Below are 10,910 nucleotides of genomic sequence, written 5' to 3' on the forward strand. Positions count from 1 at the left end.
TAATGGTCCCCGAGAGTCGAGCCATTCCCAAGCCTCCTGTGGCAACAGAAAGAAGCAGGTACCCCCGGGGTCTGCCACTAGAAGCAGCGCGGGAACAGCATTGCGCAAGGAATTTGTAGCTGACGGAGTTTCTTTTTCACAGCCAGAAAGGATGCTCTGGCCCATTGCACTTCTCTGGGAAAGTCCGGGTAGATCATTATGGCACTGTTGTCTATTTGCAACCCTTTCGTTTGGCGGGCTTGTTGCAATATGTGGTCTCGTTCCTAAAAGTGCCGCAGCCGCGCTACAATAGGTCGGGGTGGGGCCCCCGGTCTTGGTGGTTTGACTGGGACTCTGTGTGCGCGCTCCAGCTCATATAATGGGGATAGCCCTTCAGGGGCCACTGCAGTGCAGAGCCAGCCCTCCAAGAAGTTCACCTTGTTGGTCCCTTCAGCCCTCTCCGGCACTCCAATGACGCAAATGTTGTTTCTGCGGGACATGCCTTTGCTGTCTTCGGCCTACATTTCTAGAACTTTTATCTTTGCTTCAAGGTCTGTGAGGGGACGTTGCATCCCTTGAACTTTGTCCGGTAGGCCCCCCAGGTCTTTCTCATTGGCTATTACTCGCTCTTTGAGTTTACGATGGTCATCTTTTAGTATATTTAAGTCCGTACCTATTGCATCGATCTTCCCCTCGAGCACTTCTCTGGAGGTCATAATTACCTGCATTATGTCAGTCAGAGTAGGCTTCCTGTCGGTAGAATTTGTCAATACCTCTAGCACTTCTTCCTCATCATCTGTGTGGCTGCCCAGGTATTTTGCACTGAGGGCGCTGAACCCTCGCTTCATCTGCGTGCTGCCCATCTCTGCTGGGCGGCCACTACTGTCCTTCAGTTAGTAGTTCTTCGTTGTTTGGCAGCTGCGCTGATGTTTCTAGGCGCCTGCCTGCAGCCACTAGTCCCTGTTTTTCTCTGCAGCTCTGTCTCACTGGCATACGCAAAGGGCAGGTGAATCTTCATGCATGGCCCAGACCCCGCTCAGGCACTCGTGACTTTACGCCTGAACCTGTGATGTGCCAGGCCTTTCGTGGGAGCTAGTCCTCTGCATGATCCCGGCAAGTAGACAGGGCGATGCTCGGGCAGGGGCAGTATGGGGGGGGACACAGTGTACCCCCCTCCAACTGGGCTCTCTCCCAGGGTTGTAGCCCTCGGAGTCAGTGCAGTAAGCTCTGAAGGTGACCGCGTTTTAAAGCTACAGACTGTAGATGGGTTGTGCTGGCAAAGTTGGAGCCCTTCATGCCCAGGCGCACTCCTTCATGGCCAGACAGAAGCGCTCCGCCAAAGGTATGCCGCAATCTCAGTGGTTCTTTTGGTGCCCTCCACTAGGTCCAGTGCTCCAGGCTCTGGGAGCTGAGCAGTCATTACGCTGCTGTTGCTATTACAGATCAGCCAGCAGTGTCTCCTGCTGCCGGAATGCGGCCTGGGCGGGCCGCACCCTGCCACCACACCCATCCGCTTAGTTGCTCCAACTCGCCAGCTAGCACTCTTTGCCATTTGTAGCATACAGCCTTACCTCAGTCGTGTAGGCTTTGCTAATGCGATATGCTGTCGCTGCCGCTCCGGGTTTCCAGCGTCCCGTGAAAACAGGCAGGGTGCAGACGCTATGCCGACTTCTCTCCTGCTAAGTCAGCGGTCGCTGTATGTGAGCCCCCCACCGCACATCCCTTCAGGGCCGGGCGGGTGTATTCACTGTTCTGGGCTCGTCGCTGTCGTCAGAGGCTCTCTGCAACCAGCGGATGGCGTCCCGCCTCCGTGGCCGCTCCGATTCTCTGACAGGCTGGGCGACGTTGGAACTTGAGTCAGCTGGGGTCCAGACCGGCCCCTCCGTCAGGTAGGCCACCACTTATTGCCGCTGTGCCCACCTCCAATGCGACACAGCTGGGCTCCTTGCTGCTCTGTGCAAGGTCGCCGACTGGTGTCAGCACCATTTTGTTGCTGTTTCCCCAAGGTCGGCACAGCAGTCTGCAGTGTGCTCCGTGTTCCTGCGACCTCAGCCACATCCCTTAGGGCTCCGCCAATCAGTGTGGGTGTCTCCGCATGGTGTGGTGTGCCTGTTAGTGCTTCCGGACAGGAGCGGCTGCGGCAGTCATAGCCCACCTGCCATTTTGCAGACAGGCCTGTTCGGCCGGCAGGTCTCTAATTAGCTCTTTAGGAGAGAACGTCAGAGCCCAGCCGTCAAGTGCCGGCATATTCCGATGCCCTTCAGAGAGGATTCCGGCTCCACCTGCTGTGTCTGGGGGCCAGGATAATTGTTTGCAGGGAAGCAGCGGTCGGAGTCTTCAGTTCGCGTCCGTCTCCATCGGCTGCAGGCCACGCCCAGCTCAAGTCTAACCTGGACCGACGACCGTTATTTTTTATTGTGGAAAGTAAACCTCCCCCCTGCGTTCTCCTCTTTACTACCCACTAGTCTCCAGAAGAATGAGTCCAATTTCTACCAGCAATTGTTTTAGCACGATTCTCATATTAGGTGCCGGACCAGTTGCCTTCCTAGATGATATATCTTGGATAGAGTCAACAACAACATTAATGTCCCCTCCCAGTATGATAGGGAGATTGATGTCAACAAGATGGAGAAACAAAGCCTGAAGGAGGGCAGGGTCATCCAGATCCTTGCATGCCCCCTGGATCTTTTGTTGGTTTAATTCAGACGCTGCACATTTTTCCCTAACTTCTGTTAATAAAGCGGAAAGAAGTTTCTCCATTGTGGTTTGTTCAGCCTGTTTGTCATCCTCTGAATATGGCCCTCCAGAGTCATGAGATTGAACCGGAGCAGTCATAGAAGTATTGGTTCTCTGTTCGTGCTCTGTGTTATCCAGGTTATTTTCTACTGCTATGGGGCTGAACCTGTTATCTAGGCGAAGAATATCTTTGGTCCTTTTATTAACCGGGATGCCCTCCATAACTTTAGAACAACTGGTGGGTTCAAAGATGTGTAGAGAGGCACAAGGGGCCAACGGGGAGGAGAGACAACTTGACTAGGATTGGACCTTGAAGTAGGAATGGAGCGAGGGAGTTATCTTCACTTGATCAGTTTTTTTTAAAAACGTTCTTCCTGCTGTTTTAGATAATGGTTTATCAGCCAATGATGTTATGGCTACGGCGGGTTAGGGAAGAGAAGTTCGGCTCCCTTTATTCTGAAATGATTTTCCCTGTGTAGTCTGAGGGGGATTCTTTTTTATGGAAGAGGAAACTGTAGGGGATTCTAAAGTGCCTTTCTCCCGAATATTCCTACTTCTCGAAGTATATCTGTTAGGAGGGCGAACTATCTCCCTGCAAACCCCCTCTGAGGAGACTGGTTGATTGTTTAGGCGCTCATCCTAATGTAACAGTCTCCCAATCCCCTTTCCCCTTCCTCACCGTGATCATGGGTGGCCTGTAAGTAAGCATGGGCGGAAAATCCGTTTCGCTCGCAGATTTTGCGGATTTTCGGTAAATTCGCAATCCGCGAGATTTGCGAATCTCCTGCAAAATCCGCAAATCCGCGAGCAGCGGATTTTATGGCTTGCTCGCACTGTTCGCGTGAGTTCGCGGCTTCCCAGTACAACTTCGCGCCCCGCGAATAAGCGCTAAATTGCAGAAATACGATCTTAGCAAAACTGAAACTACTTACCAGGTTCAAAAGTTCAGGCTCATCATTAGTAGCCATTTCCTGTAGTGCTTCCTGAGAGGCCCCTCCAGAGTTCAGTTGCCAGTTGCAACTATTATGTGACCCTGCTCTGAACCTCAGAATAGTTACACATATGCCACAAAGGTCCTGAATTACAGCTAAGGGAGACAAGCAGGAGCCAGGCTGGAAGTTCAAATCCATTAATCAGCCCCTAATTCATTATTGTCAGTTGGGGCAGGGCAGGTGTTGTAACTAATTTTGCAACAATGAAAGCACTTAGCAAGTGCAAAAGATCACTAATCAGGAAGCACTAAGGAAGCAGGTGACAGCTAAAAAAATATTCTGTGACACATTAATCAGCCCCAAATTAATTCAGGTCACTTGAGGCAGGGAAGGTGTGCTTTGCTTTGCCACAATAATGTACACTGACTGGACAACCAGAGGGTGCTGTGATGAAACAGAGGGTGGCATGGGTGGGCCAGAGGGTGGCATGAGTAGTCAGAGAGTGGCAGTGGTGACAGAGAGTGGCAGTGATGAAGAAGAGTGTCCCAAACAGGCTGGACATGTAGAAACAACAAGTTCGCAAAACTTGCGACCCGACAGGTAAGTTCGCGTTTGCGAAATTGTACAAAACCCTCGCGAACTGGCAGAAACCCGTGCGAACACAAAAAAAAAAAATCCGCAAATTCGCGAGAATTCGCGGATTTTGAGGATTGCGAGTTCGCAAATCCGCAAAATTCGCGAACGCGAGATTCGCCCATGCTTACCTGTAAGCAGCATCATCCTCCTTGCTGCCATATGAGATGATTGGATGTTCAGAAAAAAAGGTGTCATCCCCTCCAGGGTTGTTGCTGTGCCACTGCAGTTGCCCCGGAAGATGATGACGGCAGCTCTCCGGCCCCTGCCGAGCCACGCGGCCACCACCGCCCAGACACTCGCTTGCGGTAGAATTGCCATCCTTCACTGAAAGTCGACCAGCGGCCAGTAAGGGTTGGTGCCCATTCCTAGCATGTGACACGTGTCACTATGTCATGTGGCACATGCCCAGGCTTATTTGACATGTGCCGCAGCATGTCATAGATTTCTGACATGCTCTTTCATGATTAACTGCAGATAATTCCAGTTGGTGATTTCCAAAAGGACTTCCTTTCACTCGGCTAAAACAAATAAATAAAGAAAAAAATATAAAAAGGAATTTTACCGGGTGGGGGTTTGAACCTTGGTCAAAATGTATGCAAGCACATGTTATTATCCCTTGTACCATCTGTTTTATTCCATAGGGTGCAAAGCTTTTTATCATAGACAGAGAGTGCTGGTCCTTCTTCTGTTTACATTCTGATTTGCTTTTACATTCTACGAATCCACACTTAATTTTCATGCTTTATAAATAAATAGCCCTTCTTTTCTTTCACTCTGGAACTTGCCCCATGCATTGTATTTTCTTACACAACCATTCCCAAAAATAAGGGATTCCTTTATTAGCAAGCTTTGCCCCCCTTCCACATGCCACAGCATGTCACAAATGTCTCACTGTCCTGGCTTCACTAAAAAGGCCACAAATCTCACAAACACTGCTAGGGATGACTTACAATAGGGCATCTTTCATTTGGGTAAAATAGAAGAAAAATTTGTAAAAATCGAATTTTCCTAGCTGGGGGTTGAACCCTTGTCAAAAAGCACTGTGTGCCCCTGTTAGTTACTACTGGACCATCTGTTCTACAAATAAACTTTTTGTACAAAGCTTTTGTGTCATGGAAAAAGGGTGCTGTCCTTCTATGTCCATGTCGTTTTGCTTTCACATACCACAAATCTACACTTGATTTTCGTTATTTGTAAACAAATAGCCACTCTTTTCTTCCACTCTCAGACTTGCCACATGCATTTCTCTTTCTTACCTAACCGTTCCCAAAGTCTCATTCCACAAATTAAGGGATTTCCTTTAATAGCAAGCCTTGCCCCGGGCCCCACCCCGCCACATTCCCTGGCTTCATTAAAAAGGCCACAAATCCGACACTGCTAGGGGTGATTTACAATAGGGCATCTTTCATTTGGGTAAAATAGAAGAAAAATAGAAAAAATTATGAAAATCGAATTTCCCTAGCTGGGGTTTGAAAACTTGTCAAAAGCACTCAAAGCCCCTGCTAGTTACCACTGGACCCTCTGTTCTGCAAAGAAACCTTTTGTCAAATGCTTATGTGTCATTGAAAAAGGGTGATATGCTTCTATTTCCATGTCATTTTGCTTTTACATGCCTCAAATCTACACTTGATTTTCGTTTTTTTATATACATATAGCCCTTCTTTTCTTTCACTCTCAGACTTGCCCCATGCATTTCTTTTTCTTACATAACCATTCCCAAAGTCTCATTTCACAAATAAAGGTATTTCTTTAATCGCAAACCCCCTTCCACATGCCACAGCATGTCACAAATGTCTGACATGACTAAAAAGGCCAGAAATCTCGCAGACACTGCTAGGAGATGATTTACAAAATGACAGCCTTTTTTAATAACTTTATTTATCATTTTCATATTGCTTACAAAATTGCATGGTCGTTCACTGTGATCATAGAAATCGAGTAAGAATAAAGACAAGTATCATTTGCAAAACAAGTATACTCAAGCGTACAATGTACCAATGTCTCAGGGTAGCATATATATCATAAATTGTGATATCAACATCTGACCAACCCGGACCAGCGGGCTCTCCCTCATTGTCCGGCCTGTACTTACCTTGACATAATGAACACAATAATTGAGCAGTTGGGTGGAACATGAATTTCGCCACCCCAATGGGTTGGCCCGCTTTTTGTGCACTCTGATCTCTTGTGACCTGTATTGTGGTCTAATTGCCTGTTTAGCCTTTTTGCCTGTACTTGCTTTGTATTTTGTGCCGCTTGTTTTGCCTTTGCCTGTGCTTGTTCTGTGTTGTCCTACTGCCTGTTTTGCCTTTACCTGTGCCTGTTTTCTGCCCATGTTTCCTCGCCGGTCCCGCTTCCCGCTGCTGCGTCCCCTGCAGCCCGCCCCCCGCTCCCATTCGCCCGTTCCCCCTTCCCAACAGCTCTTCCCTCCCACCTCCCCTTCTTATGGCAGCCGCTGCGCGGCAGTGAGAGCGACCCTGTTGAAGGGAGGTCGCTCTCCACGCCACGTATGACCCAGCTGCTGCTAAGTTCGAGGCCCACCTCCACCTGCAGGCTACCACCTGTGCCTCATCCCTGGTGGCCAGTGGTAGGCCTTAGGTTTCCTTTCTGCCCGCTTTTTGTGCGCTCTGATAATCGTGCCTTATTACCTGTATTGTAGTCTAATTGCCTGTTTAGCCTTTTTGCCTGGACTTGCTTTGTATTTTGTGCCGCTTGTTTTGGCTTTGCCTGTGCTTGTTCTGTGTTCTCCTGCTGCCTGTTTTGCCCCTTCATGTGCCTGTTTTGCGCCCCCTGCTCCCTCGACGGTCCCACTTCCCGCCGCTGCATCCCCTGCGGCCCCGCCCCGCTCTCATTTGCTCATTCCCCCCTCCCAGCTGCTCCTCCCTCCCACCTCCCCTTCTTATGGCGGCCGCTGCACGGCCGCACGCAGCAGGCGTGCCACAGGCAATCCCATCTGCGGCCGTCCGTGCCTGGACCACGCCCAGCGCCAGAAGCCCTGGACCCCAGAGACGCCACAACGCCCGAATGCACTACGATGCAGCACCCTCCACGCACTCAACCCCGGTCGAGAACACACCTGCTACTGGGCTACCCCGAAGCGCACCCAAGGACCCTTCACCTGCAACTTCACCAGCATCCGGCCAGCCAAACCGCCCACCAAGGAACCCAGCTACATAAGATGCATCATCCTCAACACCCGCTCCGCCCGCAAACACGCAGTCGAGCTCTGGGACCTCCTCGACTCTACATCCCCTGACGTCGCCTTCCTGACAGAGACCTGGCTGAACCCTGCCTCCACACCCAAAATCGCAAACGCCATTCCGGAAGGATATAAGATCACGCGCAGGTACCACACAATGGAACAGGAGGAGGAATCGCCATCGTCCACAGGAACACCCTCAGAGTATCGACCAACACCGACGACACCCTCAACACCGCTGAACACATGCACTTCCAGATCCACACCAATCCCCACACAGAGGAACCCTCATCTACAGACCCCCGGATCCCGACTACAGTTCAGCGACTCCATCGCCAACTTCATCAGCATGCACACCCTCGCCTCCACGGACTACATCCTCCTAGGAGACCTGAACTTTCATCTCGAGAACAACAACGACACTAACTCCACCACCCTGCTCGACAACCTCAACAACCTTGGACTCAGGCAGCTCGTGACAACACCCAACCACACCGCCGGCCACACGCTCAACCCCATCTTCTCCGCAATTCAGCCACACCACCGAACCCCACTGGACCAACCACCACTGTATCCACTTCACCTTCAGGAAGCCCACCAAGCACCACCGCACCTAACTGCTGCCTCGACGATGCTGGAGCAAAGTCACCGATGACCAGATCACCACCACCCTCGCCCAGAACCCACCTGCCAACTACACCGACCCCGACACCGCCGCCCGCAACCTCAGACAATGGATTGCCGATTGTGCCAACACCCTCACCCCGCTAAAGACACCCTCCAGCAGCCACACCAGCAAGAAAGCCACCTGGTTCACCGAAGACCTCCAGGCCTCCAAAAGTACATGCTGAAAACTGGAGAAGAACTTTCTCCGCAAACGATCACTGGACAGCGACACCGCCCACAAGAACGCCACCCGCAGACATCACCAACTCATCATAGCCACCAAGAGGGCCTCATTCAAGGACCGCCTAGACAACAACTAACACAATAGCAAGGAGCTCTTCAACATTGTGAAGGAACTCTCCAACCCCAGCTCCAATGACAACGACATCCCGCCGTCACAAGACCTATGCGAGTCACTGGCTACCTTCTTTCACCGCAAGATCACTGACATCCACGACAGCTTCGACGCCACGACCACCCCGATGACCCCCGCCCCCACCACCACCACCACACGCATCAACCATCTACTCTTGCTGGAAAAGCGTCAACGACAAGGACACCAGCGAGATCATGAAGACCATCCACTCTGGCTCACCGCTAGACCCATGCCCCCACCACATCTTCAACAAAGCCAGTGTATCCATCGCACACCATCTCAGCAAGGCCATCAACATCTCCTTCGAGAAAGCAACCTTCCCGGAAAGCTGGAAACACGCTGAGATCAACACCTTACTCAAGAAACCAAAGGCGGACCCCAAGGACCTCAAGAACCTCCAGCCCATCTCCCTGCTCCCATTTCCGGCTAAGGTCACCGAGAAAATCGTCAACAAACAGCTGACCCGCTACTTCGAAGACAACAACATCCTGGACTCATCCCAGTCCGGTTTCCTCAGCAACAACAGCAGTGAAACCGCCCTCATCGCCACCACAGATGACATCAGGACCCTGCTAGACAAAGGAGAAACAGCAGCCCTCATCCTCCTGGACCTATTAGCCGCCTTCGACACGGTCATCCCACTGCACCCCACGTACACGTCTCCACAACGCTGGAATCCAAGGGAAGGCCCTGGACTGGACCACACCCTTCCTCTCCGGCAGAACTCAGAGCATCCTCCTTTCCTCCTACCACTCCAATGCCACCAAGATCATATGCGGCATACCCCAGGGCTCGTCCCTCAGCCTGACGCTGTTCAATATCTACATGGCACCCCTCGCCCACGTCGCCCGTCAACACAACCTCAACATCATCTCCTACGCGGATGACACCCAGCTGATCATCTCCCTCACCAAAGACCCTCACACAGCCAAAACCAACCTCCACGAAGGAATGAGGGCTGTCACCGACTGGATAAGGAACAGCCGCCTGAAGCTGAACTTGGACAAAGCGGAGGTCCTCATCCTTGGATCCACCCCCTCAGCCAGGGATGACTCCTGGTGGCCGACCACACTGGAAACTGCTCCGACTCCCACAGACCATGCACGCAACCTAGGGGTCATCCTCGACTCCACCTTCACCATGACTAAGCAGGTCAAAGCCATCTCCCCCTCCTGCTTCAACACCCTCCGAATGCTACGTAGGATCTTCAAGTGGATTCCCACTGATACAAGAAGAACAGTCACCCAGGCCCTCGTCACCACCAGATTGGACTACGGTAACGCCCTCTACGCTGGACCATCGGCCAAGCTCCTAAGACGGCTGCAATGCATCCAGAACGCTTCGGCACGTCTGATCCTCGACATCCCCCACCGCAGCCACATCACCACCCCCCTGAGAGACCTACACTGGCTCCCCTTCAACAAGAGGATAACCTTCAAGCTCCTCATCCACGCTCACAAGACCCTCTAAGACGCTGGCCCAGCGTACCTCAACAGATGACTCAGCTTCTACACCCCCACCTGCAAGCTCTGCTCTGCTGACCTCGCCCTCGCCGCGGTCCTCCGCATCCGAAGAACAACAGCCCGAGGCAGATCCTTCTCCCACCTCCCCGCCAAGACCTGGAACGCCCTCCCCACCAACCTCTCGCAGACCCAAGACTTACTGGCCTTCAGAAGACTACTCAAGACCTGGCTCTTTGATCAGTAGCAGCTCCCACCCCCCCAGCGCCTTGAGACCCTCACGGGTATGTAGTGCGCTTTATAAGTGTCCTGATTGATTGATTGAGTGGGGACTATCCCAGCAGGCTGTTGTGAAATAGGGGCGGCACTAATCTCCAGTAAGTAATTTTTAAGAGGCACCGAAATGTAATTTTGCCTGGATGCCGAAGGTTGAGTCGTAGCATGAAGGTCACAATTAGTATTACAGTATGTGAGGCTATTGAGACAATCTTTCACTGTGGGGGATGCCCTACTTCCCCATTTGAGAGCTATTTCCCTCTTTGCAACAAAAGGGCAATGGCTGTGAATTTGCGCAACTTCTTTGGGAGACCCCCCCACATAGCCCAACAAGGCAACCCCAGGTGTACGGACCATCTCAAGGTGGGTCATTTGTGTTATTAATCTGAAAATGAATCTCCAGTCCCCAATCTTAGCGCAGTTCTAAGTCAGGCAGGCAAAATCGGCTTGCGGGCCACCGCGCTTAGGACAAAAGTGTGTGGTTGATTTGGATCAATGGAGTGAACCTTCAGTGGGGTCATATGGACCCTCCACAAATATTTGAAGTGTATCAGCTTATGTCTGCTGTTTAAGGAGACCTCTATCGTTTGTGCACAACAAAAGGACCAGTGAGAGTCTTGAATTAGGTGCCCAAGGTCCTGCTCCCATGC

Source organism: Lissotriton vulgaris, unplaced genomic scaffold, assembly GCF_964263255.1.
Source record: "Lissotriton vulgaris unplaced genomic scaffold, aLisVul1.2 SCAFFOLD_1633, whole genome shotgun sequence".
NCBI classification, from domain to species: domain Eukaryota; kingdom Metazoa; phylum Chordata; class Amphibia; order Caudata; family Salamandridae; genus Lissotriton; species Lissotriton vulgaris.